The sequence below is a fragment of the Mobula birostris genome, chromosome 20, assembly GCF_030028105.1.
Source record: "Mobula birostris isolate sMobBir1 chromosome 20, sMobBir1.hap1, whole genome shotgun sequence".
Lineage (NCBI taxonomy): Eukaryota > Metazoa > Chordata > Chondrichthyes > Myliobatiformes > Myliobatidae > Mobula > Mobula birostris.
Window position 1 is genome coordinate 37,370,765 of NC_092389.1, and position 22,887 is coordinate 37,393,651.

Below are 22,887 nucleotides of genomic sequence, written 5' to 3' on the forward strand. Positions count from 1 at the left end.
AACCTAATAGAAACAGCTTTGGTTAACTTTCGACATGACTATGAGTAGTTTGAAAGTTGTTTCATGGCTGTACACATCAACACAAAAAAGTTGTTATCTCAGTGCATGCAATGCTTAGGCAATACATATAGTATACATTTCAATTTTACACCAAAGCACTTACTGCAAACCTAATGTAAACACTTTAGGTTAACTACCCACATGATTCTGAGATGTCTGAAAGTTGTTTCATACCTGTGCACATAAAGACAAAAAAGTTGATTTCTCAGTGAATAGAATGCTTTGACATAAATGTAGTTTCCATTTCAATTGTACTCAAAAGTCCTGACTGCAAAGCTAATGCAAAACACCTTAGGTTAACTTTCCACATGATTATGAGTAGCTTGAAAGTTGTTTCATGGCTGTACACATCTACACAAAAAAGTTGCTATCTCAGTGCATACAATGCTTAGACAATACAAATAGTATACATTTCAATTTTACACCAAAGCACTTACTGCAAACCTAATGGAAACACTTTAGGTTAACTTCCCACATGATTCTGAGATGTCTGAAAGTTGTTTCATACCTGTGCACATAAAGACAAAAAAGTTGATTTCACAGTGAATGGAATGCTTTGACATAAATGTAGTTTCCATTTCAATTGTACTCAAAAGTCCTGACTGCAAACCTAATGGAAACAGCTTAGGTTAACTTTCCACATGATTATGAGTAGTTTGAAAGTTGTTTCATGGCTGTACACATCAACACAAAAAAGTTGTTATCTCAGTGCATGCAATGCTTAGACAATACAAATAGTATACATTTCAATTTTACATCAAAGCACTTACGGCAAACCTAATGGAAACAACTTAGATTAACTTCCCACATGATTTTGAGATGTCTGAAAGTTGTTTCATACCTGTGCACATAAAGACAAAAAAGTTGATTTCTCAGTGAATGGAATGCTTTGACATAAATGTAGTTTCCATTTCAATTGTACTCAAAAGTCCTGACTGCAAACCTAATGGAAACAGCTTTGGTTAACTTTCCACATGATTATGAGTAGTTTGAAAGTTGTTTCATGGCTGTACACATCAACACAAAAAAGTTGTTATCTCAGTGCATGCAATGCTTAGACAATACAAATAGTATACATTTCAATTTTACATCAAAGCACTTACGGCAAACCTAATCGAAGCACTTTAGGTTAACTTCCCACAGGATTCTGAGATGTATGAAAGTTGTTTCATACCTGTGCACATAAAGACAAAAAAGTTGATTTCTCAGTGAATAGAATGCTTTGACATAAATGTAGTTTCCATTTCAATTGTACTCAAAAGTCCTGACTGCAAAGCTAATGCAAAACACCTTAGGTTAACTTTCCACATGATTATGAGTAGCTTGAAAGTTGTTTCATGGCTGTACACATCTACACAAAAAAGTTGCTATCTCAGTGCATACAATGCTTAGACAATACAAATAGTATACATTTCAATTTTACACCAAAGCACTTACTGCAAACCTAATGGAAACACTTTAGGTTAACTTCCCACATGATTCTGAGATGTCTGAAAGTTGTTTCATACCTGTGCACATAAAGACAAAAAAGTTGATTTCACAGTGAATGGAATGCTTTGACATAAATGTAGTTTCCATTTCAATTGTACTCAAAAGTCCTGACTGCAAACCTAATAGAAACAGCTTTGGTTAACTTTCGACATGACTATGAGTAGTTTGAAAGTTGTTTCATGGCTGTACACATCCACACAAAAAAGTTGTTATCTCAGTGCATGCAATGCTTAGACAATACAAATAGTATACATTTCAATTTTACACCAAAGCACTTACTGCAAACCTAATGTAAACACTTTAGGTTAACTTCCCACATGATTCTGAGATGTCTGAAAGTTGTTTCATACCTGTGCACATAAAGACAAAAAAGTTGATTTCTCAGTGAACAGAATGCTTTCACATAAATGTCGTTTCCATTTCAATTGTACTCAAAAGTCCTGACTGCAAACCTAATGGAAACAGCTTAGGTTAACTTTCCACATGATTATGAGTAGTTTGAAAGTTGTTTCATGGCTGTACACATCAACACAAAAAAGTTGTTATCTCAGTGCATGCAATGCTTAGACAATACAAATAGTATACATTTCAATTTTACATCAAAGCACTTACGGCAAACCTAATCGAAACACTTTAGGTTAACTTCCCACAGGATTCTGAGATGTATGAAAGTTGTTTCATACCTGTGCACATAAAGACAAAAAAGTTGATTTCTAAGTGAATAGAATGCTTTGACATAAATGTAGTTTCCATTTGAATTGTACTCAAAAGTCCTGACTGCAAACCTAATGGAAACACCTTAGGTTAACTTTCCACATGATTATTAGTAGTTTGAAAGTTGTTTCATGGCTGTACACTTGAACACAAAAAAGTTGTTATCTCAGTGCATGCAATGCTTAGACAATACAAATAGTATACATTTCAATTTTACACCAAAGCACTTACTGCAAACCTAATGGAAACAACTTAGATTAACTTCCCACATGATTCTGAGATGTCTGAAAGTTGTTTCATACCTGTGCACATAAAGACAAAAAAGTTGATTTCTCAGTGAATAGAATGCTTTGACATAACTGTAGTTTCCATTTCGATTGTACTCAAAAGTCCTGACTGCAAACCTAATGGTAGCACCTCAGGTTAGCTTTCCACGTGATTATGAGTAGTTTGAAAGTTGTTTCATGGCTGTACACATCAACACAAAAAAGTTGTTATCTCAGTGCATGCAATGCTTGGACAATACAAGTAGTATACATTTCAATTTTACACCAAAGGACTTACTACAAAACTAATGGAAACAACTTAGATTAACTTCCCACATGACTCTGAGGTGTCTGAAAGTTGTTTCATACCTGTGCACATAAAGACAAAAAAGTTGATTTCTCAGTCAATGGAATGCTTTGACATAAATGTACTTTCCATTTCAATTGTACTCAAAAGTCCTGACTGCAAACCTAATGGAAACACCTTAGGTTAACTTTCCACATGATTATGAGTAGTTTAAAAGTTGTTTCATGGCTGTACACATCAACACAAAAATGTTGTTATCTCAGTGCATGCAATGCTTAGACAATACAAATAGTATACATTTCAATTTTACACCAAAGCACTTACTGCAAACCTAATGTAAACACTTCAGGTTAACTTCCCACATGATTCTGAGATGTCTGAAAGTTGTTTCATACCTGTGCACATAAAGACAAAAAAGTTGATTTCTCAGTGAATAGAATGCTTTCACATAAATGCAGTTTCCATTTCAATTGTACTCAAAAGTCCTGACGGCAAACCTAATGGAAACACCTGAGGTGAACTTTCCACGTGATTATGAGCAGTTTGAAAGTTGTTTCGTGGCTGTACACATCAACACAAAAAAGTTGTTATCTCAGTGCATGTAATGCTTAGACAATACAAATAGTATACATTTCAATTTTACACCAAAGCACTTACTGCAAACCTAATGGAAACACCTTAGGTTAACTTCCCACATTATTCTGAGATGTCTGAAAGTTGTTTCATACCTGTGCACATAAAGACAAAAAAGTTGATTTCTCAGTGAATAGAATGCTTTCACATAAATGTCGATTCCATTTCAATTGTACTCAAAAGTCCTGACTGCAAACCTAATAGAAACAGCTTTGGTTAACTTTCGACATGACTATGAGTAGTTTGAAAGTTGTTTCATGGCTGTACACATCAACACAAAAAAGTTGTTATCTCAGTGCATGCAATGCTTAGGCAATACATATAGTATACATTTCAATTTTACACCAAAGCACTTACTGCAAACCTAATGTAAACACTTTAGGTTAACTACCCACATGATTCTGAGATGTCTGAAAGTTGTTTCATACCTGTGCACATAAAGACAAAAAAGTTGATTTCTGAGTGAATAGAATGCTTTGACATAAATGTAGTTTCCATTTCAATTGTACTCAAAAGTCCTGACTGCAAAGCTAATGCAAAACACCTTAGGTTAACTTTCCACATGATTATGAGTAGCTTGAAAGTTGTTTCATGGCTGTACACATCTACACAAAAAAGTTGCTATCTCAGTGCATACAATGCTTAGACAATACAAATAGTATACATTTCAATTTTACACCAAAGCACTTACTGCAAACCTAATGGAAACACTTTAGGTTAACTTCCCACATGATTCTGAGATGTCTGAAAGTTGTTTCATACCTGTGCACATAAAGACAAAAAAGTTGATTTCACAGTGAATGGAATGCTTTGACATAAATGTAGTTTCCATTTCAATTGTACTCAAAAGTCCTGACTGCAAACCTAATGGAAACAGCTTAGGTTAACTTTCCACATGATTATGAGTAGTTTGAAAGTTGTTTCATGGCTGTACACATCAACACAAAAAAGTTGTTATCTCAGTGCATGCAATGCTTAGACAATACAAATAGTATACATTTCAATTTTACATCAAAGCACTTACGGCAAACCTAATGGAAACAACTTAGATTAACTTCCCACATGATTTTGAGATGTCTGAAAGTTGTTTCATACCTGTGCACATAAAGACAAAAAAGTTGATTTCTCAGTGAATGGAATGCTTTGACATAAATGTAGTTTCCATTTCAATTGTACTCAAAAGTCCTGACTGCAAACCTAATGGAAACAGCTTTGGTTAACTTTCCACATGATTATGAGTAGTTTGAAAGTTGTTTCATGGCTGTACACATCAACACAAAAAAGTTGTTATCTCAGTGCATGCAATGCTTAGACAATACAAATAGTATACATTTCAATTTTACATCAAAGCACTTACGGCAAACCTAATCGAAGCACTTTAGGTTAACTTCCCACAGGATTCTGAGATGTATGAAAGTTGTTTCATACCTGTGCACATAAAGACAAAAAAGTTGATTTCTCAGTGAATAGAATGCTTTGACATAAATGTAGTTTCCATTTCAATTGTACTCAAAAGTCCTGACTGCAAAGCTAATGCAAAACACCTTAGGTTAACTTTCCACATGATTATGAGTAGCTTGAAAGTTGTTTCATGGCTGTACACATCTACACAAAAAAGTTGCTATCTCAGTGCATACAATGCTTAGACAATACAAATAGTATACATTTCAATTTTACACCAAAGCACTTACTGCAAACCTAATGGAAACACTTTAGGTTAACTTCCCACATGATTCTGAGATGTCTGAAAGTTGTTTCATACCTGTGCACATAAAGACAAAAAAGTTGATTTCACAGTGAATGGAATGCTTTGACATAAATGTAGTTTCCATTTCAATTGTACTCAAAAGTCCTGACTGCAAACCTAATGGAAACAGCTTAGGTTAACTTTCCACATGATTATGAGTAGTTTGAAAGTTGTTTCATGGCTGTACACATCAACACAAAAAAGTTGTTATCTCAGTGCATGCAATGCTTAGACAATACAAATAGTATACATTTCAATTTTACATCAAAGCACTTACGGCAAACCTAATGGAAACAACTTAGATTAACTTCCCACATGATTTTGAGATGTCTGAAAGTTGTTTCATACCTGTGCACATAAAGACAAAAAAGTTGATTTCTCAGTGAATGGAATGCTTTGACATAAATGTAGTTTCCATTTCAATTGTACTCAAAAGTCCTGACTGCAAACCTAATGGAAACAGCTTTGGTTAACTTTCCACATGATTATGAGTAGTTTGAAAGTTGTTTCATGGCTGTACACATCAACACAAAAAAGTTGTTATCTCAGTGCATGCAATGCTTAGACAATACAAATAGTATACATTTCAATTTTACATCAAAGCACTTACGGCAAACCTAATCGAAGCACTTTAGGTTAACTTCCCACAGGATTCTGAGATGTATGAAAGTTGTTTCATACCTGTGCACATAAAGACAAAAAAGTTGATTTCTCAGTGAATAGAATGCTTTGACATAAATGTAGTTTCCATTTCAATTGTACTCAAAAGTCCTGACTGCAAAGCTAATGCAAAACACCTTAGGTTAACTTTCCACATGATTATGAGTAGCTTGAAAGTTGTTTCATGGCTGTACACATCTACACAAAAAAGTTGCTATCTCAGTGCATACAATGCTTAGACAATACAAATAGTATACATTTCAATTTTACACCAAAGCACTTACTGCAAACCTAATGGAAACACTTTAGGTTAACTTCCCACATGATTCTGAGATGTCTGAAAGTTGTTTCATACCTGTGCACATAAAGACAAAAAAGTTGATTTCACAGTGAATGGAATGCTTTGACATAAATGTAGTTTCCATTTCAATTGTACTCAAAAGTCCTGACTGCAAACCTAATAGAAACAGCTTTGGTTAACTTTCGACATGACTATGAGTAGTTTGAAAGTTGTTTCATGGCTGTACACATCCACACAAAAAAGTTGTTATCTCAGTGCATGCAATGCTTAGACAATACAAATAGTATACATTTCAATTTTACACCAAAGCACTTACTGCAAACCTAATGTAAACACTTTAGGTTAACTTCCCACATGATTCTGAGATGTCTGAAAGTTGTTTCATACCTGTGCACATAAAGACAAAAAAGTTGATTTCTCAGTGAACAGAATGCTTTCACATAAATGTCGTTTCCATTTCAATTGTACTCAAAAGTCCTGACTGCAAACCTAATGGAAACAGCTTAGGTTAACTTTCCACATGATTATGAGTAGTTTGAAAGTTGTTTCATGGCTGTACACATCAACACAAAAAAGTTGTTATCTCAGTGCATGCAATGCTTAGACAATACAAATAGTATACATTTCAATTTTACATCAAAGCACTTACGGCAAACCTAATCGAAACACTTTAGGTTAACTTCCCACAGGATTCTGAGATGTATGAAAGTTGTTTCATACCTGTGCACATAAAGACAAAAAAGTTGATTTCTAAGTGAATAGAATGCTTTGACATAAATGTAGTTTCCATTTGAATTGTACTCAAAAGTCCTGACTGCAAACCTAATGGAAACACCTTAGGTTAACTTTCCACATGATTATTAGTAGTTTGAAAGTTGTTTCATGGCTGTACACTTGAACACAAAAAAGTTGTTATCTCAGTGCATGCAATGCTTAGACAATACAAATAGTATACATTTCAATTTTACACCAAAGCACTTACTGCAAACCTAATGGAAACAACTTAGATTAACTTCCCACATGATTCTGAGATGTCTGAAAGTTGTTTCATACCTGTGCACATAAAGACAAAAAAGTTGATTTCTCAGTGAATAGAATGCTTTGACATAACTGTAGTTTCCATTTCGATTGTACTCAAAAGTCCTGACTGCAAACCTAATGGTAGCACCTCAGGTTAGCTTTCCACGTGATTATGAGTAGTTTGAAAGTTGTTTCATGGCTGTACACATCAACACAAAAAAGTTGTTATCTCAGTGCATGCAATGCTTGGACAATACAAGTAGTATACATTTCAATTTTACACCAAAGGACTTACTACAAAACTAATGGAAACAACTTAGATTAACTTCCCACATGACTCTGAGGTGTCTGAAAGTTGTTTCATACCTGTGCACATAAAGACAAAAAAGTTGATTTCTCAGTCAATGGAATGCTTTGACATAAATGTACTTTCCATTTCAATTGTACTCAAAAGTCCTGACTGCAAACCTAATGGAAACACCTTAGGTTAACTTTCCACATGATTATGAGTAGTTTAAAAGTTGTTTCATGGCTGTACACATCAACACAAAAATGTTGTTATCTCAGTGCATGCAATGCTTAGACAATACAAATAGTATACATTTCAATTTTACACCAAAGCACTTACTGCAAACCTAATGTAAACACTTCAGGTTAACTTCCCACATGATTCTGAGATGTCTGAAAGTTGTTTCATACCTGTGCACATAAAGACAAAAAAGTTGATTTCTCAGTGAATAGAATGCTTTCACATAAATGCAGTTTCCATTTCAATTGTACTCAAAAGTCCTGACGGCAAACCTAATGGAAACACCTGAGGTGAACTTTCCACGTGATTATGAGCAGTTTGAAAGTTGTTTCGTGGCTGTACACATCAACACAAAAAAGTTGTTATCTCAGTGCATGTAATGCTTAGACAATACAAATAGTATACATTTCAATTTTACACCAAAGCACTTACTGCAAACCTAATGGAAACACCTTAGGTTAACTTCCCACATTATTCTGAGATGTCTGAAAGTTGTTTCATACCTGTGCACATAAAGACAAAAAAGTTGATTTCTCAGTGAATAGAATGCTTTCACATAAATGTCGATTCCATTTCAATTGTACTCAAAAGTCCTGACTGCAAACCTAATAGAAACAGCTTTGGTTAACTTTCGACATGACTATGAGTAGTTTGAAAGTTGTTTCATGGCTGTACACATCAACACAAAAAAGTTGTTATCTCAGTGCATGCAATGCTTAGGCAATACATATAGTATACATTTCAATTTTACACCAAAGCACTTACTGCAAACCTAATGTAAACACTTTAGGTTAACTACCCACATGATTCTGAGATGTCTGAAAGTTGTTTCATACCTGTGCACATAAAGACAAAAAAGTTGATTTCTGAGTGAATAGAATGCTTTGACATAAATGTAGTTTCCATTTCAATTGTACTCAAAAGTCCTGACTGCAAAGCTAATGCAAAACACCTTAGGTTAACTTTCCACATGATTATGAGTAGCTTGAAAGTTGTTTCATGGCTGTACACATCTACACAAAAAAGTTGCTATCTCAGTGCATACAATGCTTAGACAATACAAATAGTATACATTTCAATTTTACACCAAAGCACTTACTGCAAACCTAATGGAAACACTTTAGGTTAACTTCCCACATGATTCTGAGATGTCTGAAAGTTGTTTCATACCTGTGCACATAAAGACAAAAAAGTTGATTTCACAGTGAATGGAATGCTTTGACATAAATGTAGTTTCCATTTCAATTGTACTCAAAAGTCCTGACTGCAAACCTAATGGAAACAGCTTAGGTTAACTTTCCACATGATTATGAGTAGTTTGAAAGTTGTTTCATGGCTGTACACATCAACACAAAAAAGTTGTTATCTCAGTGCATGCAATGCTTAGACAATACAAATAGTATACATTTCAATTTTACATCAAAGCACTTACGGCAAACCTAATGGAAACAACTTAGATTAACTTCCCACATGATTTTGAGATGTCTGAAAGTTGTTTCATACCTGTGCACATAAAGACAAAAAAGTTGATTTCTCAGTGAATGGAATGCTTTGACATAAATGTAGTTTCCATTTCAATTGTACTCAAAAGTCCTGACTGCAAACCTAATGGAAACAGCTTTGGTTAACTTTCCACATGATTATGAGTAGTTTGAAAGTTGTTTCATGGCTGTACACATCAACACAAAAAAGTTGTTATCTCAGTGCATGCAATGCTTAGACAATACAAATAGTATACATTTCAATTTTACATCAAAGCACTTACGGCAAACCTAATCGAAGCACTTTAGGTTAACTTCCCACAGGATTCTGAGATGTATGAAAGTTGTTTCATACCTGTGCACATAAAGACAAAAAAGTTGATTTCTCAGTGAATAGAATGCTTTGACATAAATGTAGTTTCCATTTCAATTGTACTCAAAAGTCCTGACTGCAAAGCTAATGCAAAACACCTTAGGTTAACTTTCCACATGATTATGAGTAGCTTGAAAGTTGTTTCATGGCTGTACACATCTACACAAAAAAGTTGCTATCTCAGTGCATACAATGCTTAGACAATACAAATAGTATACATTTCAATTTTACACCAAAGCACTTACTGCAAACCTAATGGAAACACTTTAGGTTAACTTCCCACATGATTCTGAGATGTCTGAAAGTTGTTTCATACCTGTGCACATAAAGACAAAAAAGTTGATTTCACAGTGAATGGAATGCTTTGACATAAATGTAGTTTCCATTTCAATTGTACTCAAAAGTCCTGACTGCAAACCTAATAGAAACAGCTTTGGTTAACTTTCGACATGACTATGAGTAGTTTGAAAGTTGTTTCATGGCTGTACACATCCACACAAAAAAGTTGTTATCTCAGTGCATGCAATGCTTAGACAATACAAATAGTATACATTTCAATTTTACACCAAAGCACTTACTGCAAACCTAATGTAAACACTTTAGGTTAACTTCCCACATGATTCTGAGATGTCTGAAAGTTGTTTCATACCTGTGCACATAAAGACAAAAAAGTTGATTTCTCAGTGAACAGAATGCTTTCACATAAATGTCGTTTCCATTTCAATTGTACTCAAAAGTCCTGACTGCAAACCTAATGGAAACAGCTTAGGTTAACTTTCCACATGATTATGAGTAGTTTGAAAGTTGTTTCATGGCTGTACACATCAACACAAAAAAGTTGTTATCTCAGTGCATGCAATGCTTAGACAATACAAATAGTATACATTTCAATTTTACATCAAAGCACTTACGGCAAACCTAATCGAAACACTTTAGGTTAACTTCCCACAGGATTCTGAGATGTATGAAAGTTGTTTCATACCTGTGCACATAAAGACAAAAAAGTTGATTTCTAAGTGAATAGAATGCTTTGACATAAATGTAGTTTCCATTTGAATTGTACTCAAAAGTCCTGACTGCAAACCTAATGGAAACACCTTAGGTTAACTTTCCACATGATTATTAGTAGTTTGAAAGTTGTTTCATGGCTGTACACTTGAACACAAAAAAGTTGTTATCTCAGTGCATGCAATGCTTAGACAATACAAATAGTATACATTTCAATTTTACACCAAAGCACTTACTGCAAACCTAATGGAAACAACTTAGATTAACTTCCCACATGATTCTGAGATGTCTGAAAGTTGTTTCATACCTGTGCACATAAAGACAAAAAAGTTGATTTCTCAGTGAATAGAATGCTTTGACATAACTGTAGTTTCCATTTCGATTGTACTCAAAAGTCCTGACTGCAAACCTAATGGTAGCACCTCAGGTTAGCTTTCCACGTGATTATGAGTAGTTTGAAAGTTGTTTCATGGCTGTACACATCAACACAAAAAAGTTGTTATCTCAGTGCATGCAATGCTTGGACAATACAAGTAGTATACATTTCAATTTTACACCAAAGGACTTACTACAAAACTAATGGAAACAACTTAGATTAACTTCCCACATGACTCTGAGGTGTCTGAAAGTTGTTTCATACCTGTGCACATAAAGACAAAAAAGTTGATTTCTCAGTCAATGGAATGCTTTGACATAAATGTACTTTCCATTTCAATTGTACTCAAAAGTCCTGACTGCAAACCTAATGGAAACACCTTAGGTTAACTTTCCACATGATTATGAGTAGTTTAAAAGTTGTTTCATGGCTGTACACATCAACACAAAAATGTTGTTATCTCAGTGCATGCAATGCTTAGACAATACAAATAGTATACATTTCAATTTTACACCAAAGCACTTACTGCAAACCTAATGTAAACACTTCAGGTTAACTTCCCACATGATTCTGAGATGTCTGAAAGTTGTTTCATACCTGTGCACATAAAGACAAAAAAGTTGATTTCTCAGTGAATAGAATGCTTTCACATAAATGCAGTTTCCATTTCAATTGTACTCAAAAGTCCTGACGGCAAACCTAATGGAAACACCTGAGGTGAACTTTCCACGTGATTATGAGCAGTTTGAAAGTTGTTTCGTGGCTGTACACATCAACACAAAAAAGTTGTTATCTCAGTGCATGTAATGCTTAGACAATACAAATAGTATACATTTCAATTTTACACCAAAGCACTTACTGCAAACCTAATGGAAACACCTTAGGTTAACTTCCCACATTATTCTGAGATGTCTGAAAGTTGTTTCATACCTGTGCACATAAAGACAAAAAAGTTGATTTCTCAGTGAATAGAATGCTTTCACATAAATGTCGATTCCATTTCAATTGTACTCAAAAGTCCTGACTGCAAACCTAATAGAAACAGCTTTGGTTAACTTTCGACATGACTATGAGTAGTTTGAAAGTTGTTTCATGGCTGTACACATCAACACAAAAAAGTTGTTATCTCAGTGCATGCAATGCTTAGGCAATACATATAGTATACATTTCAATTTTACACCAAAGCACTTACTGCAAACCTAATGTAAACACTTTAGGTTAACTACCCACATGATTCTGAGATGTCTGAAAGTTGTTTCATACCTGTGCACATAAAGACAAAAAAGTTGATTTCTGAGTGAATAGAATGCTTTGACATAAATGTAGTTTCCATTTCAATTGTACTCAAAAGTCCTGACTGCAAAGCTAATGCAAAACACCTTAGGTTAACTTTCCACATGATTATGAGTAGCTTGAAAGTTGTTTCATGGCTGTACACATCTACACAAAAAAGTTGCTATCTCAGTGCATACAATGCTTAGACAATACAAATAGTATACATTTCAATTTTACACCAAAGCACTTACTGCAAACCTAATGGAAACACTTTAGGTTAACTTCCCACATGATTCTGAGATGTCTGAAAGTTGTTTCATACCTGTGCACATAAAGACAAAAAAGTTGATTTCACAGTGAATGGAATGCTTTGACATAAATGTAGTTTCCATTTCAATTGTACTCAAAAGTCCTGACTGCAAACCTAATGGAAACAGCTTAGGTTAACTTTCCACATGATTATGAGTAGTTTGAAAGTTGTTTCATGGCTGTACACATCAACACAAAAAAGTTGTTATCTCAGTGCATGCAATGCTTAGACAATACAAATAGTATACATTTCAATTTTACATCAAAGCACTTACGGCAAACCTAATGGAAACAACTTAGATTAACTTCCCACATGATTTTGAGATGTCTGAAAGTTGTTTCATACCTGTGCACATAAAGACAAAAAAGTTGATTTCTCAGTGAATGGAATGCTTTGACATAAATGTAGTTTCCATTTCAATTGTACTCAAAAGTCCTGACTGCAAACCTAATGGAAACAGCTTTGGTTAACTTTCCACATGATTATGAGTAGTTTGAAAGTTGTTTCATGGCTGTACACATCAACACAAAAAAGTTGTTATCTCAGTGCATGCAATGCTTAGACAATACAAATAGTATACATTTCAATTTTACATCAAAGCACTTACGGCAAACCTAATCGAAGCACTTTAGGTTAACTTCCCACAGGATTCTGAGATGTATGAAAGTTGTTTCATACCTGTGCACATAAAGACAAAAAAGTTGATTTCTCAGTGAATAGAATGCTTTGACATAAATGTAGTTTCCATTTCAATTGTACTCAAAAGTCCTGACTGCAAAGCTAATGCAAAACACCTTAGGTTAACTTTCCACATGATTATGAGTAGCTTGAAAGTTGTTTCATGGCTGTACACATCTACACAAAAAAGTTGCTATCTCAGTGCATACAATGCTTAGACAATACAAATAGTATACATTTCAATTTTACACCAAAGCACTTACTGCAAACCTAATGGAAACACTTTAGGTTAACTTCCCACATGATTCTGAGATGTCTGAAAGTTGTTTCATACCTGTGCACATAAAGACAAAAAAGTTGATTTCACAGTGAATGGAATGCTTTGACATAAATGTAGTTTCCATTTCAATTGTACTCAAAAGTCCTGACTGCAAACCTAATGGAAACAGCTTAGGTTAACTTTCCACATGATTATGAGTAGTTTGAAAGTTGTTTCATGGCTGTACACATCAACACAAAAAAGTTGTTATCTCAGTGCATGCAATGCTTAGACAATACAAATAGTATACATTTCAATTTTACATCAAAGCACTTACGGCAAACCTAATGGAAACAACTTAGATTAACTTCCCACATGATTTTGAGATGTCTGAAAGTTGTTTCATACCTGTGCACATAAAGACAAAAAAGTTGATTTCTCAGTGAATGGAATGCTTTGACATAAATGTAGTTTCCATTTCAATTGTACTCAAAAGTCCTGACTGCAAACCTAATGGAAACAGCTTTGGTTAACTTTCCACATGATTATGAGTAGTTTGAAAGTTGTTTCATGGCTGTACACATCAACACAAAAAAGTTGTTATCTCAGTGCATGCAATGCTTAGACAATACAAATAGTATACATTTCAATTTTACATCAAAGCACTTACGGCAAACCTAATCGAAGCACTTTAGGTTAACTTCCCACAGGATTCTGAGATGTATGAAAGTTGTTTCATACCTGTGCACATAAAGACAAAAAAGTTGATTTCTAAGTGAATAGAATGCTTTGACATAAATGTAGTTTCCATTTTAATTGTACTCAAAAGTCCTGACGGCAAACCTAATGGAAACACCTTAGGTGAACTTTCCACGTGATTATGAGCAGTTTGAAAGTTGTTTCGTGGCTGTACACATCAACACAAAAAAGTTGTTATCTCAGTGCATGTAATGCTTAGACAATACAAATAGTATACATTTCAATTTTACACCAAAGCACTTACTGCAAACCTAATGGAAACACCTTAGGTTAGCTTCCCACATTATTCTGAGATGTCTGAAAGTTGTTTCATGCCTGTGCACATAAAGACAAAAAAGTTGATTTCTCAGTGAATAGAATGCTTTGACATAAATGTAGTTTCCATTTCAATTGTACTCAAAAGTCCTGACTGCAAACCTAATAGAAACAGCTTTGGTTAACTTTCGACATGACTATGAGTAGTTTGAAAGTTGTTTCATGGCTGTACACATCAACACAAAAAAGTTGTTATCTCAGTGCATGCAATGCTTAGACAATACAAATAGTATACATTTCAATTTTACACCAAAGGACTTACTGCAAACCTAATGGAAACACTTTAGGTTAACTTCCCACATGATTCTGAGATGTCTGAAAGTTGTTTCATGCCTGTGCACATAAAGACAAAAAAGTTGATTTCTCAGTGAATAGAATGCTTTGACATAAATGTAGTTTCCATTTCAATTGCACTCAAAAGTCCTGACTGCAAACCTAATGGAAACACCTTAGGTTAACTTTCCACATGATTATTAGTAGTTTGAAAGTTGTTTCATGGCTGTACACTTCAACACAAAAAAGTTGTTATCTCAGTGCATGCAATGCTTAGACAATACAAATAGTATACATTTTAATTTTACACCAAAGCACTTCCTGCAAACCTAATGGAAACAACTTAGATTAACTTCCCACATGATTCTGAGATGTCTGAAAGTTGTTTCATACCTGTGCACATAAAGACAAAAAAGTTGATTTCACAGTGAATGGAATGCTTTGACATAAATGTAGTTTCCATTTCATTTGTACTCAAAAGTCCTGACTGCAAACCTAATGGAAACAGCTTAGGTTAACTTTCCACATGATTATGAGTAGTTTGAAAGTTGTTTCATGGCTGTACACATCAACACAAAAAAGTTGTTATCTCAGTGCATGCAATGCTTAGACAATACAAATAGTATACATTTCAATTTTACATCAAAGCACTTACGGCAAACCTAATCGAAACACTTTAGGTTAACTTCCCACATGATTCTGAGATGTATGAAAGTTGTTTCATACCTGTGCACATAAAGACAAAAAATTTGGTTTCTAAGTGAATAGAATGCTTTGACATAAATGTAGTTTCAATTTGAATTGTACTCAAAAGTCCTGACTGCAAACCTAATGGAAACACCTTAGGTTAACTTTCCACATGATTATTAGTAGTTTGAAAGTTGTTTCATGGCTGTACACTTCAACACAAAAAAGTTGTTATCTCAGTGCATGCAATGCTTAGACAATACAAATAGTATACATTTCAATTTTACACCAAAGCACTTACTGCAAACCTAATGGAAACAACTTAGATTAACTTCCCACATGATTCTGAGATGTCTGAAAGTTGTTTCATACCTGTGCACATAAAGACAAAAAAGTTGATTTCTCAGTGAATAGAATGCTTTGACATAACTGTAGTTTCCATTTCGATTGTACTCAAAAGTCCTGACTGCAAACCTAATGGAAGCACCTCAGGTTAGCTTTCCACGTGATTATGAGTAGTTTGAAAGTTGTTTCATGGCTGTACACATCAACACAAAAAAGTTGTTATCTCAGTGCATGCAATGCTTAGACAATACAAGTAGTATACATTTCAATTTTACACCAAAGGACTTACTACAAAACTAATGGAAACAACTTAGATTAACTTCCCACATGACTCTGAGGTGTCTGAAAGTTGTTTCATACCTGTGCACATAAAGACAAAAAAGTTGATTTCTCAGTGAATGGAATGCTTTGACATAAATGTACTTTCCATTTCAATTGTACTCAAAAGTCCTGACTGCAAACCTAATCGAAACACCTTAGGTTAACTTTCCACATGATTATGAGTAGTTTGAAAGTTGTTTCATGGCTGTACACATCAACACAAAAATGTTGTTATCTCAGTGCATGCAATGCTTAGACAATACAAATAGTATACATTTCAATTTTACTCCAAAGCACTTACTGCAAACCTAATGTAAACACTTCAGGTTAACTTCCCACATGATTCTGAGTTGTCTGAAAGTTGTTTCATACCTGTGCACATAAAGACAAAAAAGTTGATTTCTAAGTGAATAGAATGCTTTCACATAAATGTAGTTTCCATTTCAATTGTACTCAAAAATCCTGACGGCAAACCTAATGGAAACACCTTAGGTGAACTTTCCACGTGATTATGAGCAGTTTGAAAGTTGTTTCGTGGCTGTACACATCAACACAAAAAAGTTGTTATCTCAGTGCATGTAATGCTTAGACAATACAAATAGTATACATTTCAATTTTACACCAAAGCACTTACTGCAAACCTAATGGAAACACTTTAGGTTAACTTCCCACATGATTTTGAGATGTCTGAAAGTTGTTTCATACCTGTGCACATAAAGACAAAAAAGTTGATTTCTAAGTGAATACAATGCTTTGACATAAATGTAGTTTCCATTTCAATTGTACTCAAAAATCCTGACGGCAAACCTAATGGAAACACCTTAGGTGAACTTTCCACGTGATTATGAGCAGTTTGAAAGTTGTTTCGTGGCTGTACACATCAACACAAAAAAGTTGTTATCTCAGTGCATGTAATGCTTAGACAATACAAATAGTTTACATTTCAATTTTACACCAAAGCACTTACTGCAAACCTAATGGAAACACCTTAGGTTAACTTCCCACATTATTCTGAGATGTCTGAAAGTTGTTTCATACTTGTGCACATAAAGGCAAAAAAGTTGATTTCTCAGTGAATAGAATGCTTTGACATAAATGTAGTTTCCATTTCAATTGTACTCAAAAGTCCTGACTGCAAACCTAATAGAAACAGCTTTGGTTAACTTTCGACATGACTATGAGTAGTTTGAAAGTTGTTTCATGGCTGTACACATCCACACAAAAAAGTTGTTATCTCAGTGCATGCAATGCTTAGACAATACAAATAGTATACATTTCAATTTTACACCAAAGCACTTACTGCAAACCTAATGTAAACACTTTAGGTTAACTTCCCACATGATTCTGAGATGTCTGAAAGTTGTTTCATACCTGTGCACATAAAGACAAAAAATGTTGATTTCTCAGTGAACAGAATGCTTTCACATAAATGTCGTTTCCATTTCAATTGTACTCAAAAGTCCTGACTGCAAACCTAATGGAAACAGCTTAGGTTAACTTTCCACATGATTATGAGTAGTTTGAAAGTTGTTTCATGGCTGTACACATCAACACAAAAAAGTTGTTATCTCAGTGCATGCAATGCTTAGACAATACAAATAGTATATATTTCAATTTTACATCAAAGCACTTACGGCAAACCTAATCGAAACACTTTAGGTTAACTTCCCACAGGATTCTGAGATGTATGAAAGTTGTTTCATACCTGTGCACATAAAGACAAAAAAGTTGATTTCTAAGTGAATAGAATGCTTTGACCTAAATGTAGTTTCCATTTGAATTGTACTCAAAAGTCCTGACTGCAAACCTAATGGAAACAGCTTTGGTTAACTTTCCACATGATTATGAGTAGTTTGAAAGTTGTTTCATGGCTGTACACTTGAACACAAAAAAGTTGTTATCTCAGTGCATGCAATGCTTAGACAATACAAATAGTATACATTTCAATTTTACACCAAAGCACTTACTGCAAACCTAATGGAAACAACTTAGATTAACTTCCCACATGATTCTGAGATGTCTGAAAGTTGTTTCATACCTGTGCACATAAAGACAAAAAAGTTGATTTCTCAGTGAATAGAATGCTTTGACATAACTGTAGTTTCCATTTCGATTGTACTCAAAAGTCCTGACTGCAAACCTAATGGTAGCACCTCAGGTTAGCTTTCCACGTGATTATGAGTAGTTTGAAAGTTGTTTCATGGCTGTACACATCAACACAAAAAAGTTGTTATCTCAGTGCATGCAATGCTTGGACAATACAAGTAGTATACATTTCAATTTTACACCAAAGGACTTACTACAAAACTAATGGAAACAACTTAGATTAACTTCCCACATGACTCTGAGGTGTCTGAAAGTTGTTTCATACCTGTGCACATAAAGACAAAAAAGTTGATTTCTCAGTCAATGGAATGCTTTGACATAAATGTACTTTCCATTTCAATTGTACTCAAAAGTCCTGACTGCAAACCTAATGGAAACACCTTAGGTTAACTTTCCACATGATTATGAGTAGTTTAAAAGTTGTTTCATGGCTGTACACATCAACACAAAAATGTTGTTATCTCAGTGCATGCAATGCTTAGACAATACAAATAGTATACATTTCAATTTTACACCAAAGCACTTACTGCAAACCTAATGTAAACACTTCAGGTTAACTTCCCACATGATTCTGAGATGTCTGAAAGTTGTTTCATACCTGTGCACATAAAGACAAAAAAGTTGATTTCTCAGTGAATAGAATGCTTTCACATAAATGCAGTTTCCATTTCAATTGTACTCAAAAGTCCTGACGGCAAACCTAATGGAAACACCTGAGGTGAACTTTCCACGTGATTATGAGCAGTTTGAAAGTTGTTTCGTGGCTGTACACATCAACACAAAAAAGTTGTTATCTCAGTGCATGTAATGCTTAGACAATACAAATAGTATACATTTCAATTTTACACCAAAGCACTTACTGCAAACCTAATGGAAACACCTTAGGTTAACTTCCCACATTATTCTGAGATGTCTGAAAGTTGTTTCATACCTGTGCACATAAAGACAAAAAAGTTGATTTCTCAGTGAATAGAATGCTTTCACATAAATGTCGATTCCATTTCAATTGTACTCAAAAGTCCTGACTGCAAACCTAATAGAAACAGCTTTGGTTAACTTTCGACATGACTATGAGTAGTTTGAAAGTTGTTTCATGGCTGTACACATCAACACAAAAAAGTTGTTATCTCAGTGCATGCAATGCTTAGGCAATACATATAGTATACATTTCAATTTTACACCAAAGCACTTACTGCAAACCTAATGTAAACACTTTAGGTTAACTACCCACATGATTCTGAGATGTCTGAAAGTTGTTTCATACCTGTGCACATAAAGACAAAAAAGTTGATTTCTCAGTGAATAGAATGCTTTGACATAAATGTAGTTTCCATTTCAATTGTACTCAAAAGTCCTGACTGCAAAGCTAATGCAAAACACCTTAGGTTAACTTTCCACATGATTATGAGTAGCTTGAAAGTTGTTTCATGGCTGTACACATCTACACAAAAAAGTTGCTATCTCAGTGCATACAATGCTTAGACAATACAAATAGTATACATTTCAATTTTACACCAAAGCACTTACTGCAAACCTAATGGAAACACTTTAGGTTAACTTCCCACATGATTCTGAGATGTCTGAAAGTTGTTTCATACCTGTGCACATAAAGACAAAAAAGTTGATTTCACAGTGAATGGAATGCTTTGACATAAATGTAGTTTCCATTTCAATTGTACTCAAAAGTCCTGACTGCAAACCTAATGGAAACAGCTTAGGTTAACTTTCCACATGATTATGAGTAGTTTGAAAGTTGTTTCATGGCTGTACACATCAACACAAAAAAGTTGTTATCTCAGTGCATGCAATGCTTAGACAATACAAATAGTATACATTTCAATTTTACATCAAAGCACTTACGGCAAACCTAATGGAAACAACTTAGATTAACTTCCCACATGATTTTGAGATGTCTGAAAGTTGTTTCATACCTGTGCACATAAAGACAAAAAAGTTGATTTCTCAGTGAATGGAATGCTTTGACATAAATGTAGTTTCCATTTCAATTGTACACAAAAGTCCTGACTGCAAACCTAATGGAAACAGCTTTGGTTAACTTTCCACATGATTATGAGTAGTTTGAAAGTTGTTTCATGGCTGTACACATCAACACAAAAAAGTTGTTATCTCAGTGCATGCAATGCTTAGACAATACAAATAGTATACATTTCAATTTTACATCAAAGCACTTACGGCAAACCTAATCGAAGCACTTTAGGTTAACTTCCCACAGGATTCTGAGATGTATGAAAGTTGTTTCATACCTGTGCACATAAAGACAAAAAAGTTGATTTCTAAGTGAATAGAATGCTTTGACATAAATGTAGTTTCCATTTCAATTGTACTCAAAAGTCCTGACGGCAAACCTAATGGAAACACCTTAGGTGAACTTTCCACGTGATTATGAGCAGTTTGAAAGTTGTTTCGTGGCTGTACACATCAACACAAAAAAGTTGTTATCTCAGTGCATGTAATGCTTAGACAATACAAATAGTATACATTTCAATTTTACACCAAAGCACTTACTGCAAACCTAATGGAAACACCTTAGGTTAGCTTCCCACATTATTCTGAGATGTCTGAAAGTTGTTTCATACTTGTGCACATAAAGGCAAAAAAGTTGATTTCTCAGTGAATAGAATGCTTTGACATAAATGTAGTTTCCATTTCAATTGTACTCAAAAGTCCTGACTGCAAACCTAATAGAAACAGCTTTGGTTAACTTTCGACATGACTATGAGTAGTTTGAAAGTTGTTTCATGGCTGTACAGATCAACACAAAAAAGTTGTTATCTCAGTGCATGCAATGCTTAGACAATACAAATAGTATACATTTCAATTTTACACCAAAGGACTTACTGCAAACCTAATGGAAACACTTTAGGTTAACTTCCCACATGATTCTGAGATGTCTGAAAGTTGTTTCATGCCTGTGCACATAAAGACAATAAAGTTGATTTCTCAGTGAATAGAATGCTTTGACATAAATGTAGTTTCCATTTCAATTGCACTCAAAAGTCCTGACTGCAAACCTAATGGAAACACCTTAGGTTAACTTTCCACATGATTATTAGTAGTTTGAAAGTTGTTTCATGGCTGTACACTTCAACACAAAAAAGTTGTTATCTCAGTGCATGCAATGCTTAGACAATACAAATAGTATACATTTTAATTTTACACCAAAGCACTTCCTGCAAACCTAATGGAAACAACTTAGATTAACTTCCCACATGATTCTGAGATGTCTGAAAGTTGCTTCATACCTGTGCACATAAAGACAAAAAAGTTGATTTCACAGTGAATGGAATGCTTTGACATAAATGTAGTTTCCATTTCATTTGTACTCAAAAGTCCTGACTGCAAACCTAATGGAAACAGCTTAGGTTAACTTTCCACATGATTATGAGTAGTTTGAAAGTTGTTTCATGGCTGTACACATCAACACAAAAAAGTTGTTATCTCAGTGCATGCAATGCTTAGACAATACAAATAGTATACATTTCAATTTTACATCAAAGCACTTACGGCAAACCTAATCGAAACACTTTAGGTTAACTTCCCACATGATTCTGAGATGTATGAAAGTTGTTTCATACCTGTGCACATAAAGACAAAAAATTTGGTTTCTAAGTGAATAGAATGCTTTGACATAAATGTAGTTTCAATTTGAATTGTACTCAAAAGTCCTGACTGCAAACCTAATGGAAACACCTTAGGTTAACTTTCCACATGATTATTAGTAGTTTGAAAGTTGTTTCATGGCTGTACACTTCAACACAAAAAAGTTGTTATCTCAGTGCATGCAATGCTTAGACAATACAAATAGTATACATTTCAATTTTACACCAAAGCACTTACTGCAAACCTAATGGAAACAACTTAGATTAACTTCCCACATGACTCTGAGGTGTCTGAAAGTTGTTTCATACCTGTGCACATAAAGACAAAAAAGTTGATTTCTCAGTGAATGGAATGCTTTGACATAAATGTACTTTCCATTTCAATTGTACTCAAAAGTCCTGACTGCAAACCTAATCGAAACACCTTAGGTTAACTTTCCACATGATTATGAGTAGTTTGAAAGTTGTTTCATGGCTGTACACATCAACACAAAAATGTTGTTATCTCAGTGCATGCAATGCTTAGACAATACAAATAGTATACATTTCAATTTTACTCCAAAGCACTTACTGCAAACCTAATGTAAACACTTCAGGTTAACTTCCCACATGATTCTGAGTTGTCTGAAAGTTGTTTCATACCTGTGCACATAAAGACAAAAAAGTTGATTTCTCAGTGAATAAAATGCTTTCACATAAATGCAGTTTCCATTTGAATTGTACTCAAAAGTCCTGACGGCAAACCTAATGGAAACACCTTAGGTGAACTTTCCACGTGATTATGAGCAGTTTGAAAGTTGTTTCGTGGCTGTACACATCAACACAAAAAAGTTGTTATCTCAGTGCATGTAATGCTTAGACAATACAAATAGTATACATTTCAATTTTACACCAAAGCACTTACTGCAAACCTAATGGAAATACCTTAGGTTAACTTCCCACATTATTCTGAGATGTCTGAAAGTTGTTTCAT